The 21,579-nt window shown below is 49.1% G+C and overlaps 2 pseudogenes; one reads left to right on the plus strand and one right to left on the minus strand.

Moving 5' to 3' along the window:
* Nucleotides 1–14,018: 14,018 nt before the first annotated feature.
* Nucleotides 14,019–15,441, minus strand: LOC136531809 (uncharacterized; annotated as a pseudogene).
* Nucleotides 15,442–16,968: 1,527 nt separating this feature from the next.
* Nucleotides 16,969–19,990, plus strand: LOC136531808 (G-type lectin S-receptor-like serine/threonine-protein kinase At2g19130; annotated as a pseudogene).
* The last annotated feature ends 1,589 nt before the right edge of the window (nt 19,991–21,579 follow it).

Genomic DNA, 21,579 nt, shown 5'->3' on the forward strand with positions numbered 1-21,579 from the left:
CTCCGCCATCTGCTTCTGCGCGGCCTCGAACGCGACCTTCTGGGCCTGCAGCTGTGCGGTCAGCTCCGCGTTCTGCTCTTGACTTTGCCTTTTTGTTTCTTGCAGCTCGGCCTACAATATTTCACTCCAATGTATGAGTAATGCAAATCTAATTTAGGTGTGTAAATATCTACGTACGATGAGTAAAATAGGAATTACCTAGAGTGCTTGGACCTACTGCAGTGCTAGAGAAGGCCGTGGACGTATGGGCTAGCTGGAGCTCGTGCTCCGTGCTCGGATAGTGTTGAGGGAGGGAATAGTGGTGGAGTCGATGGCACCGTCTGCAATCCACAGCCGCTCGTGCTTCTTGCCTCCTCCGAGCCTCATGATCGCCTCTGCATCAATGGGCTCAGTGCGCACATTGTAATCTTCCCCATAGATCTCCCTTACCGTTGACATGTACTCTTGGACTTTAGTGTACACGTTCGGGTCGGAGTACACCTGGGGCGGGGCAGACAGGTCAAAGGAGACAGAGGACGATGCCCTGCCCATGTGGGACATAGCCCACACAGAGAACTCCAAGACCTCCTCACCCGAGTGCGCAGCCTCCTGCGAGAAAGACGAGAAGATGGTGAGAAATCAAGCAGAATTGAGCATCAAAATAAATGAAAGAAATCACTTATGTATGCTTGTTTGTATCCGGGGAGGCTACGGCTACCTTGATGGTGAGTTGGACCTTGCCTCATCAGACGCTGTTCCCGCTGCCTCTCGTGCGTGTCAACAAAGTCCTGTGATAACCACTTGTCCACGATCATGGCCCAGCACTCGGGATACGATCGGCACCACCAGGGAATCACCTACAAGTCATCGAGTATTTGACATATAAGAAGATGAAATTGAACCTACTTAATATCAAAACGAATCATTATGAATGTTATTCGCCTACCTCAAGGTACTGGTCCCGGGTCAGCATAATCCGTCTTGCTTGAGGCTTGGGGAGGGACTGCCTAAGTACCGACCTGTAGTAGTCTATGTGGGCCTGGACGCGCCCATGGTGGTGCATCTCGGTGACGTACTTCCTACAAGCTACGGCAGCCACCCGATCCGCCTAGGCCTCAAGTCCTTTGGCCTTGAAATATTTCTGCATATAAAACCGATGTATCCATTCATTATTTCGATAAAAGATTTAACCAATGAATGTGATGTATTAAGCAATGTTGTGCGAGAGAGACTTACCCAAAACTCCGCCAATACTCGCTCCTACTTGTTGCGATAAGTGTCATCCGTGACCAGCGCGTACCTATCCCAGTTGGAGGCCGGCTCCTACACCACTGGCTCTTTGGATAGTTGCACAATGCCGGGGTACAATTTCCTACACAAAACACCAAGACGGGGGTGCGTGCTGGAGTACCCGACAAAACCAACCAGGCCCTGCACAAGTGATTAAGAAAATTTATCAGTTTCTCTTAAGATTTCCAACATATCTTATGAAGTAGTTGTGATAACATCCATAGTTACTTACCTCTTTGCCATAGGCTGAATCACTGAGTGGTTGTGAGGAAGCAGAACCGGAGGGAGGCTTGTGGGACCTCGCTCGTAGAGAGTTTGGGTAGCGGTACCCTCTCCCTCGCCCTCGAGCGCCTCGCCTCCCTCGCCCTCGAGCGCCTCATCTCCCTCACCCATCTGCTGACCCCTCTCATCCTCCAACGAGGATGAGGCCATGGCCGTCACATGCTCCTCCTCTAGCACCTCATCACGTGTTGAGGGAGGAGAGCGCTGCCTCCTACGGCGGCTGCCCCTGGTCCTCCTCTCGTCACCTCCTACGGACGCTACCCTGGACGACGACCCCTCACCTCGAAGGAGAGGGCGGTCTCTCCCGTAAACCGAGGGTGTGTCACGGCATGGACGTCTGCTCACCATCTTTGTCCAATCACCTACAATCACAAAGAATGAACAAGACTAATTAGTACATATATTAGAAATAGATTCAAAATATATAAACAAAACACAAATTAAAAAACCATAGTATTACATGTATTAGGAATAATCTTCATGATTAGGATCATAGGTCTCATCATCACTGTCAAAATTATCCAAATGGGCAACACTATCCGAAGGTTCTATGTTGTCATCGTCGTCATTGCCTAGAAGTAATCGCTCAAGCAGTGCTATGTCCTTGGCATTTACCACCACATCTCCATCGACCTCGTCATCAACCGTTTCATTGTCTACTTCCATTTCGATTGCTTCAGGTAAGACTATCTCAAACATGCCTGGTAGCCCATCTTCTTGATAGAACTGACCATCATATATGTTTGCGTTGAAGTTGTAATCATCATCATTTAGGGCAGGTAGTTTACCATGTGGAGATACCTGGTGCACAATAGCCCAACCCTTAAGATCCTCTTTGTCTTGGTTGGCGTATCGAGTATAATACACCTACACGGCCTGTTGAGCCACAATGTAGACATCTTTTCTAGGATAGATGGAATCTTCTCGAATCTCCACTAGCCCAAGATGAGCGGTTCATCTCGTTGATCGAGGATTAAACCAGTGGCATTTGAACATGACAGGTTTAAGAGGTTTGTCTCCATGAAATGAGAGTTCATAGATTTCCTCAACTCTACCATGATAGTCGAGGCCATCAGTGCCAGGTGTACAAACTCCGCTATTTGTGGTTTTTCGTTTGGGCCGAATCTGCTCGTAACTTGTTGTGTGGAAGCGATATCCGTTCACGTCATAGCTAGTAAATGACTTCACCCTAACATCACAGCCGTTTGCAACCTATTTCAACTCATCGCTCATGGACGAATCGGTCTGGGCCTGCAAGGTGAATCATGATAGATCGTTATATTAATCAAACGTACGATCACCTTGGACGATCGAACGTACGAGCTAAATTGGACATTACCTTTTGTTTGAACCAAGAAATGAAATCAGGCCTCCCCGCTCCCGCACCCCGCGAAACAAGGGTGTCTTGTTCATGTGAGGTAGGATCCCTTGATTGATGCTAGAATTCACGAACAAATTCCCTGTCCGAATGAGAATCAATGGGGTTGGATGCAGAATAGTGATGGCATATTGAAATAAGTTCGTTGAGAACTTACTTGATGAACGGCTGCACCTCGGTAAGGTTATTCAACACATATAGCATGATACTGCACCACTCTTCATTTCCCAATAGCTTTGGGGTTGATCCACTTATGCTGCCGAGTTGGCCTTGGAAAAGGCTCAGGGTCGATTCATTTTTGCCAGTATTATAATGAGAGGGTGGATTATGATTGCTAGGAAGGTTCGGCTTGTAGTATAGCGTTGTGAAGTTTGCCACCTCCTCCCGAAGGCATGCCTCTGCAATGGAAGCCTCAATTCTGGCTTTATTTATACATTTTTTGCGAAGAGTCTTTAGACATCTCTCGATTGGATAGCACCAACAGGCCTGCATGGGCCCCCCCAAACGTGCCTCAGATGGGAGGTGCACAATCAGATGTTGCATCAGCAAGAAGAAGCCGGGTGGAAAGATCTTCTCTAGCTTACAGAGCAACACAGGTGCTGCTTTTTCCAAGTCCTGAGCGACGGTCCGAGATATCTCCTTGGCACAAAGCTGGCGGAAGAAAAAGCTCAACTCTGCCAGCACTTGTCAGACATGCTCAGGGACATAGCCTCGGACCATCGCCGGAAGAAGCCGCTTAATTCATATGTGGTAGTCATGACTCTTCATCCCGTTGACTATCAGAGTGCCTAAGTTCACTCCCCTGCTAAGATTCGCTGCATATCCATCTGGAAACATTAACATCTGCATCCATTTTAGTACCTCCCTCCTTTGATCGATTTGCAAGATGAAATTGACCTTAGGCCTTTTCCAGTTCTTGTTTCGGCCACTAGGAGGCTGCATCGCTTGATTCGGTCTATCGCACAACGTCGCTAGGTCCACTCTAGCCTTAACGTTGTCCTTAGACTTGTCAGTGTCCATGAGAGTTGCCCAAAGTACCTCGGCGATATTCTTTTCAGTGTGCATTACATCAATGTTATGTGGCAGAAGAAGGTCATCGAAATAGGGGAGCCTCGTCAAGCCGGATTTATGAGTCCACATATGTTCCTCACCATATCCCACAAAACCACCTTCTTCATTGGGCACGAGAGCATCTATCTAAACACGAACCTTGGCACCAGTCCTCAAGTGCGGTTTAGGGTCTGTCACTTTGACACCTTTCGTAAAGCTCTTGATGTCTTCTCTAAATTCATGGTTTAGAGGGAGGAACTGACGATGCTGGTCGAACGACGAATACTTGCCACCCTTCTTCAACCAAATGAACCTCATGGCTCCTTGCATACTGGGCATGGGAACTTCCCATGAACACACCAGGTGGCGAATAACCCATACGCTAGGAAGTCATGCAGGGAGTAGTGGTACCAAACGTGTATTTTGAAGCTTGTCTTTGTAGCTCGATCGTATGTCCATACCCCCTTCTCCCAAGCGTGGATCAATTCATCAATCACAGGCTCCATGAACACACCCATATTACTCCCCAGGTGTCCAGGAATTATCAACGACAAGAATAAGTTATGTCGTTGAAAGGAGATGCCGGGAGGGAGATTGAGGGGGATAACAAAAACGGGCCAGCATGTGTATGGGACAGCCATCATTCCATAAGGATTGAACCCATCTATCACCAGTGCGGCACGTACATTACGAGTCTCAGCTGCTTTGTCATGATGTTTATCATTGAAATACGTCTATGCTTCAGCATCAGACGGATGTACCATCTTCCCAGGAATCTGTTTGCCATCTTTGTGCCAAGTCATCTGTTTCGCGGACGGGAGACGCCTAACAGCAAAGATCCGCATACCTACGACCGTATCTCTTTCGGACGGGAGACGCCTAACTGGGTTACGCGCAGGCTACGATAGACATGCGCAAAAAGAGGTTATTTATACCTAGGGTGTCGGTGAAGTAAGGCTAGTGGGGCAATGGCGAATCATCGCAGTGGCGAGGCGACGTAGTGCAGGCAGAACCACGACATCAACGAAGACGATCGGGGTCCTCCGGGTCCCCTCCGACGTACTCTTCTCCTGCATAAAAAGACAATAGGTTATTTTTTGTTCAAAATTTCGGCAGCACCTTCCCTGCACACAAAGGTTTCCAAAACCTGCAAAAAACGACATGATGGCTGACATTCACAACGGCACGAAGGCCGACAACCACAACGGCACGAAGGCCCTCATATCAACTTACGACACGAAGGCCCACACAACCACATACGGCACGAAGGTCGACAACGAGAGTTTTACCTAGGGTTGCGGTGGAGTCGGGCATCGCGGTGCGGGGGTCACTTTCTTCTCCGGCGAGGTTGAGCGGCGTTGGAGTACTCCTCTCCCCCTCTTTCCTTTCTTCTCTCCTTTTCCCCTTCTTCTCCTTCTCTTCCCCATCCTCCTCTTCTTCTCCTTTTCTTCCCCTTCCTCCTTCTCCTCTTCTCCTTCTCTTCTTCCTCCAACTTCACCCTCTGCCTCCTCCCCTCCAACAGCAGCCGGCGACGGGGGCGGCCTAGGGGCTGGGTCGGGGCGGGAAGGCCGGCGAGGGGGAGCCGCCGGAGGGCCGGCCAGGGCGGTCGACCTCCCCTTGCTCGACGGAGACGGGGAACGGAGGCAGGGCGCGACCTCGGCCGCCACTGGGAGTGGTGGGGCGGCGGGGCACGCTGGGCGGCCGAGCGTGGGGCGGTGGGGCGCGCGGGGTGGCCAGGCGCGCAGCATCGGGCGCGCGGCGGCGGTGGGTGGAGGCGCAGGGCGAACCGGGGCTGCCGGGACCTCGGGGCGGCCGGGCGCGCAGCGGCGAGCTCTGCGGCTGGCGGGGCTAGCGGCGGCGGCGGTGGAGGCGCGGGGCGGCCAGGGGTGCGCAGCGCGAAGGTGGGACGCGCGGGGCGGCCGGGCTTAGGCCAGCCGGCACGCGCAAGCAGCGGGCGCGCGGCGGCGGGGTACGCGGCGGCGGTGGTGGACGCGCGGGGGCTGGCCGCGAGCGGGCGCGTGGGGAGGGAGATGGTCGAGCGTTCTTGGAGATGTCTGGATTTCAGGCATCCGACGTCGCAACTCGCTCCAAGCCTTCTCAATTTTTTACCACAGCCTACACATGCGATAACATGACATCTCGCCAAGTTTCGTGATTTTCGGACTTCGTATGGATTTTATATAATTTTAAAACACTTTTCCGACAAGTCGGTCGTCATGTTACGCGAACAAGATGCGTGAAAATTTGATGCGAGTTCATGGATAGGGACTCAACATGCACCAATTAACATGAATAACATTTTTCAAAATACTACATTGCAATATTCCATGCACCTGCAGTTCAAATTTGACATATTCAAAAAAAATCAAAGAATCGAAATAAATTAAGGAAATATACAAAACAAAATCAAAATTGGCCTAAATTTTAAAATTGAGTTCAAAACAATGTATTGTAGCACCACAAAAAAACTGGGCTAAAAAACCAAAAAAAAATTGCCGAGGGCCTGTCCCGTGGCCCTCAGCAAAGAATTTTTTTAAAAAAAATAAAAAAAATCTTTGCCGAGGGCCTATCCTGGCCCTCGGCAAAAGGCTTCTTTGCCGAGGGCCTAGCCTCGGGCCCTCGGCAAAGGCGATTTATAAAAAAAATTTGGCTGAAAAACTGATTTTAAAAAAATCTTTGCCGAGGGCCTGGTCTAGGGCCCTCGGCAAAGACTTAAAAAAATTTGCCGAATAACCTGGTTTCACAGAAAAAAAAAACCTTTGCCGAGGGCCTAACGGGTGGCCCTCGGCAAAGCTTGACGGAAAATGGCCGTCGTGACCCAACGGGCCTAATTTGCCGAGGGTCGCGGCCCTCGACAAAGATTTGATTTGCCGTGGGCCTGTCTTTGCCGAGGGCCGTACCCTCGGCAAAGGCCTCTTTGCCGAGGGCCGTTCTTTGCCGAGGGCTCCTGTGGCTGACCCTCGGCAAAGAATGTCTTTGCCGAGTGCCCGAGATTTGGCCCTCGGCAAAGCCTCAGGCCCTCGGCAAAGCACGCGTTTCCAGTAGTGTGATAGGGCTAAACTTTTGCCCAAAGGAAACAAACGTCGCCGATGATGGCGTGCAATGTCTACTAAATATATCACATAGTTAGTCTCTCTTTTTTTCAATACCAACAATGTCTATTCAGTTACTTAGTCAAGTGAAGTGAACAGGTTACGCTATATCTGTTATAAAAATACTTATAGCATATACTGTATGTTTCTCTGTTTACACATGTATTTTTCAATTATACTTGCTTGGGGCAGTATATATCCTTCACTGGGCATCCCCTTTTCACCAATTCGCGTATTAATTTCTTAACCCTTGGCATATACAAAAGACGTCGTTTCGCAGGGCCATTCGCACGTCGCGTAGGCAAGTGACACCACCGAAGGGTTCAGCGAAACCATCTTCAGGAGGCAAAGGGTTCAGCTGTTTCCGGGAAGCACGAAGGCATGAGGTCACGTCCCGAAGGGGCGCTGAAGATGCAGAATCACCGGCCTTTAATATGTCAAAGATGCATCCATCTTTGGTTGTTGTTCGAACTTTCCAATGCCCCACACCCAAAAGAACAAGATGAAGAAAATCTCAGGGGGGTGAAAGAAAACCCAAACCATCCCACCCAATGCCGAAGACTCGCGTAGCACGGAGATAGACAACAAAGCACAGCCAATGAGAGCTTTACTCGAATAGCACCTCAACGATGACACATTAAGATGACGACTTTGAGAGCGAAGACATGCAAGCAACCAACAAAAACCAAACCTTGGCAAAACTGGAAGCATACAAGAAAGAAATCGAGATGCTACATGCTCTACCTACTACCAAAAGTGGCAGCGAAGCAAAAAGCCGAAGACCTGAAAAGCACCATCTTGGAGGTGAAAACACACCCCAAGAAGTGATGATTTTGAAGAATTTGTCATGCTAAATCCTAACGCACTCGCGACAAGAAATCAAAGGGAAGCCCAGAGATTTGACAGGACGTCATCTTTGTCCTGGGAGCTCCAAGAATACCAATGGCGGCCACCTAATTACAAGCTGAAGATCCCAAAATTCGACGAATAGTCCAACCCTCACATATTCAATTCTAAGTATGAGACAATGATGATCTTGGTCAGAGCCCATAACCTAGCACTGGCAAAACCAATCATATATAATGGCATTGCACATGACTGGTATATTTCGTTGAAACGTCTCTCCATCCATCCGTGGGACCAGATCAAGGGGAATTCCTCGCAACATTCCAAGGGATTCCAACCACGATAAGAGACCTCATGAACTGCGGGCAGTAGGATGACAAGCCTTTTGTACGATTATCTAAGAAGGTTTGTCTAACTTAAGGCTCACGCAAGAATGTGCCAGAGGCCCCTGTAATAGCAGAAGCTATCGGAGGATGCTCGAATGGCTAATGTGCTTCACATTTCGCAAGAAACCCTACCTAGTCAGTAAATCAATTGTTCAAAGTCATGAACGAATTCACCAAGTTCGATACAAAACTACATCTTCTTTTATTGAGCAGAAGCGATGTTTTAGGTTTAAGAAACAATATTTTGACTTCATATGAAAAATGTTCTCGGTTTAGGAGAACAATACTCTAGACCTAGGAGAACAAATTATAGGTTCATGTGATTTGTATTACAATATCCGTAAGAATAAAAACAATAATAATAAAAGATATGAAATACTATATAGAAGTAGATAAATAACATAACACAACATAACTAAAAAATAATAAAAGATAGAATAAAGTATAAGGGAAAACAAAAATACTTAAAATAAGAAACCATGCACCTAATAGAGGAAAATTAAAAGAACATCACATGGATACTATTTGAATAATCTAAATTTTACTATAGAACATCTTATGGGTATTATATAAATATTCAAAGATAATTGTAGAACATCCCATCTATACTATGTGAACATCTCAAAATACATACTACGTGAACATCACATGTATGTTATGAAAATATAGAAAATAAAAAATAAAAAATAATTAGAGTAAATTATCAAAGAAGAAAAAAGGGAAATAAAAAAGAATAAAAATGCCATGAAATATATAGAAAAAAAAAATTAATAACTTTAATAGAAAAGCAAAGTCAAATGTTTTGATATGTGATGTAACTCACACAAATACAGAAGACACGTCACAAATGCATAAATTATTTCTATAGTTAAACAAGATATAACCCACAAAAATACAGAAGACACGTCACAAATGCACAAATAACTATTTCTATAGTCAAGCAAAGACAAATGTTTTGGGATGTGATATAACCCACAAAAACATGGAAGACACGTCACAAATGTACATACATGCAACTATCTGCCTAGTAAAGAAAATCCAATGAAAATAATAAAATCCACAGAAAACATAAAACAAAAGGAAAAGGAAAGATAAATAGAAGAAAATAAAGAAAAGGAATAAAACATTTAAATATAAAATGAAATAAAGAAAATAATTAATTATGGTAAAATATAATAAAAAGATAAAAAAATGATAAGAATAATAAAAACAAAATAAAAAATAAATAAAAAGGGAAAATATAGAAGCAAGGAAAAACAATAAGAGAAAAGAAAAGAAAACTAAAAAAGAAAAGAATAAAATAAAGAATAAAAGAAAAGGAAATACTAAACCGTGCATAACCCTCAGTCACTCAGGCACTCACGTATGCTAATTGCCTCGGGGCCCAATTAAGAATTGATTGGCATTGGCCCAATATGAAATCATAAATTCCCACCTACGGAAGGATCGATCCTCCAATTCGAGCCCCAAGGAGGATACACCAATTGAGAAAAGAGAGAGATGAGCAATAATTATAAATATTGAGAGAAAGTTGGGTAAGATTGAATTAGAGGTATAATAAAGAACAGTAGATGAGTTTTATACATTATACTGGGGTGGACAAAAGAGAAGAGAAGCGAGTTGTAAGTTTACAGCCGACTAATGTACAAGAACTAAAAAAAACTTTATGAGAGAAAAGTAGATTATAGGTGAGCCAACGATATAAATTCTTGCTCTTAGACAGCGCCAAGACCATACATGCATCATGCATTCTTGATCAATTGAGCATCTATAGGTTTTGCTAACGCAGACCATACATGCATCATGCATTCTTGATCAATTGAGCATCTATAGGTTTTGCTAACGCAGTAACGTGTGTACCTCCTCTCCGTTTGACCCTTCCTTGGAGTTTGCTCGCCAGTGTACATGTCATTTGCTCTTTTTCTGTGAAGGAGTTGCGGCAAGGGGCAAATCTTGCCGACAACGTTATCAGGGTTATCATGATTAATGCCATCTCATGACATGGCGTTTCTTAATTTATAACAGTGCTGTACTACAAAAATCTGCAGATGTTATCGTGGTTGGCGGACCCCGATAAACATGCCTTGATCGCCCCTGAGTTGAACAGCAGGGTCGAGCGAGCATGGCAGGAGGCCCCTATTCAGCAGCACAACCCGATGGAGGCTTTTCATTGTATCCCAATCGAGAGCTAGATAAGCTGATGAGCACAAGATTACAAAGAGAAAGGATGCAGGATTGAAAGGGATCATGACATCATGTGCAGGGAGCCAGGGAGGCAGGCACGCGCACGCGGCACACGTTCATCATCCAATTCTTTGCTGCTCTGCCACATGCCTTCTGCAGACAGAAAAAAAAAAAGTGATTGCTTCACCACACGGTCGCGATTCACTTGCATCATGTGTTCTCCGGCCCCTGTGTCGTCGTGCGGTGTAACAGGATGTGACGGGCGTGCGGTGGCCGTTGGTGATGATGGCATGCATGATGCTCAAAAAAAAAAAACTGCAAGCCAATTCGGAGACCACGTTTTGCGGCAATCCATGCATTCACTCGAGGCAACGTATCAGATGCAAACTAATCAATCTACATAAACTTAGAAATTACCAATCAGAACCATTAGATATTGATCTAATGGATAAGGTGAGAGATGAAATTTTTTTACGCTTAAGCCCCCACCCGCTGTCTTTTTTTTTACGTTTAAGCCCCCTCGTTCCACCCATTAGATCAGCATTATTTGGTACAGTAGCTAGAGGTCGATCGACCTTACGGAAAACAACAGTACGGCGTAATGCGTCACCGATCGAGGCCCGAATTCGGGAAGGGAGATGCAGTACGGTGAGAGGCGGCGTCCAGGACGGTCCTCCTCCTCCCCTTCCCATAGAAACGCGGGCAACACATACGACCAGTGCACAGCACTACAGCTGCTCATGCTACGACGAAGACTTGACTCTCCCCTGAGAACAAATTCCAACTTCCATTCAATTTCATGACCGGGACATGCAGCAGGCACCGGCCACAGCAGCCATCGGAGACAGACAACTGCAGCAAGAGCAAGAGAGTGAGACGACCGGCCCCCCACACCATCTGGTGCTGATACGATTGTAGATTATTACTGCTGGCTGAGTTGGTGTGAGAGAAAAATACTGTTGTAGATGAAAATTTACGATCGTTTACGACGAAGGGAACTGGTCCCGCAGACCAGACCGCGCGCGAGCTGTCGCATACCCCGGCTGCAGCGACGTCGTCGATCAATGGGCGTCGCCAAGTCAGTGCAATAAGCGAATCAATGCGCGCCGCGCTTGCACGGACGACCGCGGACGGATCCATGCACATGCATCGGCCTGTCGCCGGCCCCTACACGCACCTTTCAGTCTTTCACCTTTGGCTACCTCTGCCTGACGACCGTGTCAGGTTGTCGAAGAAGAAGCGCACCAGGGCGAACAAAGTGGTCAGATAGATCTAGAGTTACAGCGCTTCAAGAATGATCGCTACCAGCAAAATCATACCCTTATCATTTAGTTCTACGATTTTATTTATTTATATACCCAAAGCTCTAGATCGTCACACACCATAGAGGCATTAGCCACTGGTTGATTGCATTAAGTATGTAAATATTTAATTAATGGTTCTACGTGTACATCCTGTTTGCTGTGATCAACATCTCTGTAGCCATTTAAACAAACCGTGCATTCATCTATTACAGTCAGCATATACCAGATTAATTAGCTTCAAGCAAAATACGACTTTCGTCTTGGCATATATCAATCTCAAAGCATCCATTAAGGAGATTGAGTGATATTTTCTATGTTTAGATATATATGATCTCACTCAAGGATGCAGAAGACACACGAGGTTATAGGTAGTAGAGAAAAAAAAAAGATCATATAATTCTCATGCTTTGCTGTCTCTAAGCTTCCGTTCATATCTTGTCCACAGTCTGCAAGCATAATCACGCATCTACAATTATTGCGTTAATTACGACCTGCAATCAAGCTATCTCCTCGCCAGTTCTATCTTCCCATGGAGATCAATAGCATAATAAAGAAGTTAGGTTGATTTTTCTATCTTTAATTCTGAAAAAGATAGAGAGAAAAAACAATCACTAGCACAAACCATGAATATTAGACAGGGGGGGGGGGGGGGGGGGGGGGGTGAGATGTTGCTAGAAATTGTCTCTGTCCTGCATCTCTTATGGATCGGTTACCCACATACGACATATGTGCAGGGGATCAAGGGTGAGGAAGGAGGCTCACAAAAACGCTGGCTCATGCGCTCAGTGCGGGCAAAAAGCAGGCGTTTTTTCCTCGTTAGCAGTCGGTGTTCTCTTTCCTATTCTGACTCGTTCAGCTCGAATTTTGTTGACGTCAAGCACTATTTCGCTTGCTGACTACGGCTTATTACTACTATACTTGCTGTAACCGTCACGTTCGCTTGGCTTATAAGTCATATTTTTTCAATCAACAAACAATATTTTTCTTTCACAACAAATCAGTCAACAATATAGCCATGTCTTATCCGTCAAACGAACACGGAAGGATGATATGACAATATGATACGAGGAAGGCCAGGCCAGGCCGGGCCGGCCGGGGGGGGGGGACCGCGGGTTCTATTTCTATCGGTTCTCATTAACAGGCTGCGTCCATAGGCCTATTGGCTAGTGACTAGTGAGGTTGAGCTAGGGGGGGCTGGGCCAAGGTTTTCCCCCAGAGCCGTAGAATTCAGCTCGCTGGATGGGAAGCCCAGACATAAGACCAAGTGCTCTGCGTGGACAGTAACACCAAGTGCTACAGCCTACAGGTGAACTTGAAGCTTTCTTACAACATGACCTCACCTGGCCTGCCATTAATTTTAGGTAAGAACAAACTTAGAGAAACTTGAATTCTTGGCCAGGGGTGCTACATCTCATTTAATTTGTCCCTATTATTTATACGCAGCATCTCTTTAACAATATGGATAATCACCTAACTTCACTCTATGGAGTATGCTTCAAGACTTCGGACCCGTACAGGAAAACTTCTAGGAAAAATCAGGTACAGATATGACCTTTTCCCATCAGCAGTCAGCAGCAGCAAATTGATGGCCATGGTCTCCGTTCACGTCGAAAAGAAACATATAGCCTGCGACTGTCAAGCCTCTCTGCGTTATTTTTTTTTTTAGTTAAATGCACCAGGATCCGTTAACTTACGAGGAAGTTTCAGTTGAGTCCATCAACTTTCAAAGTGGCTTTTTGGGTCCATAAATTTTTAAAATGGTTCACTACAGTCCATACATATTTATTTAACCTTAAATTCAAAACATATTTATAGAAAACCCCTTCCCACACGCATACAGGTGCATGCATGGCTCTCTGTGCAAGTGCCCCACGCTGGATTTTCACCCGGGTGCATGCATGGCTCTCCGCCGCTCTCTTCTCCGCGCTCGGGTACATGCATGCACAAATTGCAACGACTTTTAATCTGACACAACATTAGCGGATGGATACAAGCAGAGATGCTGGCTACGGAGTAGTAGTAGTACGTACTACACAAGCCTAAGCTGTCGAAATGTTTAGAGATGTACAGTAGTGACCTGTAGCATTGTACAGAGAAACCAGAGATATTTGGCCGTGTACGTCAGCAAGCAATGCCAATCAATCAAAGTCAAACACACAATTCGCAGTCGGAGTACAGTCTAAGGCATGGTGGCGTGCTCGGACTCAGCGGAGCAAATCGTCGACTACTAGTGCAAAATAGCTACGGCTTGCTCTTGTCGATCACCCGCCGGACGATGGAGTTCAGCATCCGTCTCGTCCGCGGCATCCCCAAGATCCGTTCTGCAAGCTGCATCGCCTCCGCCGGCGCCGCTCCGTGCTGCATGGCACGTTCCGCACAGATGAAACGCCAGTCTCAGCTAACGAACGACCGAGCGGCCGGCCGGCGCGGGCCCACTGTTGGCGTGACAGGAAGGATATGCGAATACTTACGTCTACGCTGGTTTGGAGCAGCGAACCGAGGACGTGGTAAGCATTGCAGTCCATCACCAACTCCCGGAGCCGCTCGTCGGGCAGGCGCAAGAACGCTTCGAGCCCGCGCTGCAACGGAGGCACCGGAGATGGACTAGCGCGGGGGCCAAAGCATGCCTGTACCACGAAGTGCCCGTATGTGTCCGTGGACCACGCCACGAGATCGTCCACGATGAACGCCCTGATGCGGTCCTCGAGCTGATCGTGATGGCCTCTCTTGAAGAGTTCCTACAAGAAGACGCTGCTGCGGCATGCGAATGCCGGCCAGAAGGAGGTTTCCCGGCCCGCCCATTAGTTTCTCCAGATTGAGAACGAACGTTAGGAGTGACGATCGAGAAGAACCACGCAGTGAATGAACTCATGTTGTAATGGTATATGCTCAGCTCTCACCCGTATTGTTTCTTGGAGGTCTCAACGGCATGGGTCAAGATGGTGTCCTCGAGATCATGGCCGAGCTCATGCTTCGGCGCGTTCTCCAGGCATAGCATCACGGGTGAAAATCTAAACGGAAGTTCATCAGAAAAACCCCATCAGTAGCAATACGTATGTCGTCCTCCAGGGCTGTTGTGGGTAGCTACATTACATACCGAGCAACAGCTGTAAGGCAACGTGGCGAAGAAATGCTCAAGCAGTTCCGGGCCCTTGCTCTGTTCCATCATCCATCCCTCGATTAGGCACCTGAATAGCTGCTGCAGTACTTCGGGGAAGTTCCGCGCCGCCACCCTGACGAGCACCCTCAGAGCTGTCTCCCTGCACCATGCAAAAGCAAAACAACAGCAAAGCAAACACACACAGATGAGCTCTGAGCTCGCCGTTGTCTTGATCGAGCAGGAAGGCCAACCAATCCGAGCTCGCCGGGTTCGTCGCGACATCCTGAAGCGCCTGACGGTTTGGAGCGCCAGCCACTGGGCCCCGACGCGCACCGATCACACGGGCGGAGGTGTTCGGGTCGTTGCTGGTGGCGTTGCCGCCCCGCGCTGCGAAGCCGGGGGCAGCGGCGGGCCGAGCGCAGACTGCCGCCCAGGGACGATAGACGGAGGCGTGCGGGTTGAAGACGCCGTCGTACCCGAGCGCGGAGAAGAGAGCGGCGGAGAGCCATGCATGCACCCGGGTGAAAATCCTGCCTGGGGCACTGCGCATAGAGCCATGCATGCACTTGTATACGTGTGGGAAGAGGTTTACTGCAAATGTGCTTTGAATTTAAGGTTAAATAAATATGTATGAATTGTAGTGAACTATTTTAAAAGTTTATGGATCTAAAAAGTCACTTTAGAAGTTGATGGACTCAACTGAAACTTCTTCACAAGTTAATGGATCTCTGGTGCATTTAACTCTTTTTTTTCAACTGCCGGAGTAATAATATAGTGAAACACTGGTTCTTTGATTTCAGGTCAGGTCTTTGACAATTTTCACCTGCACGCCCGTTTTGTCAGAAAAAATAGGCCGAATTCCAGAACCTCGGGTGGTCATACTAGTGTGTCGGTCTTTTTTCTTTTAACGGACCTCTGCCTCTCAATACAGGTAACGGCCAATAGGTCCTCGGCGCCCAAAGGGACAGGAAACCAAACCACACACCTCCCCATGTCGTGGGGCACACATTACAAAGATATAAGTCATGTTGGAAAATACCCTAGAGCGTAGGTCAATCTCCTCTTTGTTTCGGAGGCCACCTGACAGGCATCGCCGAGTTCTGAAAAATCATTTTGTTTCTTTTCTTTCATATGTTCCACATTGTGTAGATGACCACTCCATTGAAGCGTCTTCGGCGCTGTCTTGGGATCATTGTCGCCCCCTCCTCCCACCACGCCCTTGTGTCCATTGGTTGGACCTAAGGTTGAATTAAGTCAATATCAAAGTGTTCCCATGCCAGCACTAGGCGCCGCATTTCTTTAGCTAGAGGGCACAACAGACACAGATGGAGGGCTGATTCCAATGGTCCGTCATTGCTCAACACAATGATCTTGGCGAGGCCAATTTCTTAGCTGCAAGTTGTCGACCGTTAGAATTTTGTTTTGTACTAGAATCCAAACGAAGATTTTGCATTTATAGTGTGTCGGTCGTTGATGCCCATCCATGAAGCAGGGCAAAGGCAGATGACAATGAGGAATATACACGTTAAGTCTTTGTTTTCAATTTGGAAATTGGTATATATATTTTGTTTTCTTTTTTCGATTACACGGTGCAACTCAAATACTCACAATGCACACACGCTCACCCCAACGCACGCACACACGCAAAACTGTACCCTATGAGTATCTTCGAAGACTAAGTCGGCAAATCCTCGAGATTGACAAAGTCACCACAGACACCTCACTGTCCACGAAAACGTCGTCTACCACTAAAAACGCAAACGCCGTTAATTTCTCCTAAATATATTAAAAGTATTATATTAGTGGACAGAGCGACTGAGATGATCATTGGTCATTGGTCAAACAAAATGTATCTTCGTAGAACCATCAATCAACCACCCCAATAACGATTGACTCGAATAGCAGCCTCAGACCTCAGTCAATGGCGCGGACCGACCCACACCCAGCCCCGACCGCAAGGTCGCAGTCGTCGCTGACGCCGCGCGCGCGAAGGATGAATCATCCGTCGCTGAGTCGGTCACTCGGTCAAAAGGCGCCACAAGTAGCATGTACGTACTCCGTGCGCTTCGACCGATGCTGTTGCACTTGCACCCAACGGCGAGTGGGGCGGGGGGTGGTCATTTCTGACCTCTGAGCGACGAGATGGCAGGTGCTGCCCGCGCGTCTCCCCAGCTGGTTTACGCCACGCTCGTGCTAGCGCTGGTCGTCTCTGTGCTCGTGCGCGCCCAGCAGGACACGCTCGCCGCCGACCGGCCGCTCTCCGGCGACGCGAAGCTCGTCTCCCGGGGCGGCAAATTCGCGCTGGGCTTCTTCCAGCCAGGTATTTATGCACATGTGCTGTACTCAACACGACTATTCATTTTTATGCCCTCCTACTGCTGTAGAGAAAAGAAACGACAGCGTGTAAGCTGCGCCTGAATGTAACGTGACATGGTATTCACTATTCTGTCCTCGGCAGACGGAGGAGTCGCAGGCAGCTCGTACATCGGCATCTGGTACAACAACATCGCTGCGCGGACGCCGGTCTGGGTAGCCAACCGCGACAGGCCCGTCTCCGACCCGGCGACCTCGCGGCTCACCATCGCGCCCCACGGCGACCTCGTCCTGCTCGACCGCCCGTCGGGCACGCCCGTCTGGTCCACCAACGCCACCACCGGCGCCAACAGGCGGAACGCAACCAATAACGCCAGGGTCGTCGCCGTCCTCCTCGACACGGGCAACCTCGTGCTCGCGCCGGCGTCGAACGTCTCGGACGTGCTGTGGCAGAGCTTCGACCACATCGGCGACACGTGGCTGCCCGGCGCGAAGCTGAGGCGGGACAAGGCTACGGGCGTCATCCAGGGGATGACCTCGTGGAGGGCGCGCGGGGACCCGGCGCCGGGGCTGTACACGCTCCAGCTCGACCCGACCGGCGCGCCGCAGTACGTGCTGCTGTGGAACGGCACGCGCGAGTACTGGCTCACCGGCGACTGGAACGGCCGCTTCTTCACGGGCGCGCCGGAGGTCGCCGCGTCGGGCGGGGACTCCGGCTACAGCTTCCGGTTCGTGGACGACGCGCGGGAGAGCTACTTCACGTACGACTTCGCCGACAACTCCACCGTGTACCGCTTCGTCACGGACGTGTCCGGGCAGGTCAAGGGGTGGTTCTGGGTGGAGGCGTTCCAGCAGTGGAACCTGGTGTACGCCGAGCCCAAGGTGCGTTGCTCCGTGCCGCGCGGCTGCGGCGCGTTCGGCATCTGCTCCCAGGCCGCGTCCGGCGCCTGCGGCTGCGCCAGGGGGTTCGCGCCGCGGGACGCCGCGAGCTGGGACCTCGGCGATTACACCGGTGGCTGCGTCCGGAACGCTGAGTTGCAGTGCGAGGCGGAGAATGGCACCGCCGGTGCCGGCTCCAAGACAAAGGTGGTGGAGATGGATAGGTTCTTCCGCATGGACGGCATGAGGCTCCCCGATGACGGTCGCGTCGCAGGGGCGGCGAATCCCGGCGAATGCGAGAGAACGTGCCTCGGCGACTGCACATGCTCTGCTTACGCGTACAACGGAAGCTGCGTCGTGTGGAGCAGCGAGCTGCAAAACCTGGCGGACGGTTACGGAAGCCAGGCCGGCGCGGGGAGACTCTACCTCAGGCTGGCCGCGTCGGAGTTCCCCGGCGCGAGGAGCCACAAGTGGAGGACTGTTGGGATCGCCATCGGCGGCGCACTCGCAGTCGTCTGCTTCTTGCTCATCGCGTCCATCCTCATCGTCCGTACAACGAGGGCACGGCGAACAAAGATTGCCCAAGCTGGACTCACCACCGCCGAGGGATGCGTGACTAGCTTCAAATACAGGGACCTCCAGTCCCTGACCAAGAACTTCTCCGACAAGCTCGGCGGCGGCGCCTTCGGCTCCGTGTTCCGGGGTCACCTCCCAGACGGCACTGCCATCGCTGTCAAGAAGCTGGAGGGGCTCCGGCAAGGCGAGAAGCAGTTCCGCGCGGAGGTGAGCACGCTGGGCACCATCCAGCACGTGCAACCTGATCCACCTGCTCGGCTTCTGCTCCGAGGGCGGCGACCGGAAGTTGCTCGTCTACGAGTACATGCCCAACGGCTCTCTGGACCGGCACCTGTTCGGCGCCACGCTCAGCTGGCGCGCGCGGCACCACATCGCGCTCGGCGTCGCCAAGGGGCTCGCCTACCTGCACGACAAGTGCCGGGACTGCATCATCCACTGCGACGTCAAGCCGGAGAACATCCTCCTCGACGCCGACTTCGCTCCCAAGGTGGCCGACTTCGGGCTCGCCAAGCTCGTCGGCAGAGACTTCAGCCGCGTCCTGACCACCGTGCGCGGAACCATCTGGGTACCTCGCGCCAGAGTGGATCAGCGGCGAGGCGATCACCGCCAAAGCCGACGTGTTCAGCTACGGCATGATGCTGTTCGAGATCGTGTCCGGGAGAAGAAACGTCGAGCACGGCAAGTCCGAGCCGTACTCGTCGTCTAGCGGCGCGGGCAACGGCCACGCTGCGACGGCGACGTTCTTCCCCTTGCTGGCTGCGAGGAAGCTGGCGGAGGCGGAGGGGGACGTGAAGGCGCTGCTGGACCAGGAGCTGGGAGGCGACGCTGACATCGAGGAGGTGAGCAGGGTGTGCAAGGTCGCCTGCTGGTGCATCCAGCACGACGTTGACGCGCGGCCAACGATGGCGGAGGTGGTGCAGGCTCTGGAGGGGCTTACGGACTTCGAGTTGCCGCCGGTGCCGAGGTACATGGAAGCGCTCACTGGACAATAGATGCACCAGATACAGTAGATTACAAGAAGTTCGCGAGTGTTTGATCCGGAATATGATCATAGTTTGTAGCTGACTGTATAAGCTTTTTGTTCTTTCAGTCTCATTGCATATTGCAAGCATCATTCTGCACATGTCATATTGCATTAGTAGTAGCAGCAAACATGTCTTTGTGTTGTAACGGACCGTATGTCTTATTGCGCGACCATCACCTTAGAAGACCAGTGTCAGCATTCCGTATTCAAATCAAAGTTGGAGGCCCTATCTGAAATTTGATCTCAGACTCATAGTAGCAGGCTTTGCTAAAATCATCGCTCAGGTCATGTATGGACTCTGTTTTCGACATTCTGTGTATGCACGTTCTATATATCATATATGCATGGAAAAATAAAAGAGATCATCTTTCAATGGCGTCGGTTCCTACTAATTTTTTTTTCTAAAATCAACAAGAATAATTGAAATAAGTGGTCGTCTAGAATCTGCCAAGCTATTACGCCATGTCTTTTGGACCCTGTATCGTGTTAGAGTTCATTAGGGACACTCGAGGATCCTTAGCCGTTCCTTAGACTAAGGCCACGTTGTGATAGGGCTAAACTTTTGCCCAAAGGAAACAAACGTCGCCGATGATGGCGTGCAATGTCTACTAAATATATCACATAGTTAGTCTCTCTTTTTTTCAATACCAACAATGTCTATTCAGTTACTTAGTCAAGTGAAGTGAACAGGTTACGCTATATCTGTTATAAAAATACTTATAGCATATACTGTATGTTTCTCTGTTTACACATGTATTTTTCAATTATACTTGCTTGGGGCAGTATATATCCTTCACTGGGCATCCCCTTTTCACCAATTCGCGTATTAATTTCTTAACCCTTGGCATATACAAAAGACGTCGTTTCGCAGGGCCATTCGCACGTCGCGTAGGCAAGTGACACCACCGAAGGGTTCAGCGAAACCATCTTCAGGAGGCAAAGGGTTCAGCTGTTTCCGGGAAGCACGAAGGCATGAGGTCACGTCCCGAAGGGGCGCTGAAGATGCAGAATCACCGGCCTTTAATATGTCAAAGATGCATCCATCTTTGGTTGTTGTTCGAACTTTCCAATGCCCCACACCCAAAAGAACAAGATGAAGAAAATCTCAGGGGGGTGAAAGAAAACCCAAACCATCCCACCCAATGCCGAAGACTCGCGTAGCACGGAGATAGACAACAAAGCACAGCCAATGAGAGCTTTACTCGAATAGCACCTCAACGATGACACATTAAGATGACGACTTTGAGAGCGAAGACATGCAAGCAACCAACAAAAACCAAACCTTGGCAAAACTGGAAGCATACAAGAAAGAAATCGAGATGCTACATGCTCTACCTACTACCAAAAGTGGCAGCGAAGCAAAAAGCCGAAGACCTGAAAAGCACCATCTTGGAGGTGAAAACACACCCCAAGAAGTGATGATTTTGAAGAATTTGTCATGCTAAATCCTAACGCACTCGCGACAAGAAATCAAAGGGAAGCCCAGAGATTTGACAGGACGTCATCTTTGTCCTGGGAGCTCCAAGAATACCAATGGCGGCCACCTAATTACAAGCTGAAGATCCCAAAATTCGACGAATAGTCCAACCCTCACATATTCAATTCTAAGTATGAGACAATGATGATCTTGGTCAGAGCCCATAACCTAGCACTGGCAAAACCAATCATATATAATGGCATTGCACATGACTGGTATATTTCGTTGAAACGTCTCTCCATCCATCCGTGGGACCAGATCAAGGGGAATTCCTCGCAACATTCCAAGGGATTCCAACCACGATAAGAGACCTCATGAACTGCGGGCAGTAGGATGACAAGCCTTTTGTACGATTATCTAAGAAGGTTTGTCTAACTTAAGGCTCACGCAAGAATGTGCCAGAGGCCCCTGTAATAGCA

Source organism: Miscanthus floridulus, unplaced genomic scaffold (assembly GCF_019320115.1).
Source record: "Miscanthus floridulus cultivar M001 unplaced genomic scaffold, ASM1932011v1 fs_448_1_2, whole genome shotgun sequence".
NCBI classification, from domain to species: Eukaryota; Viridiplantae; Streptophyta; class Magnoliopsida; order Poales; family Poaceae; genus Miscanthus; species Miscanthus floridulus.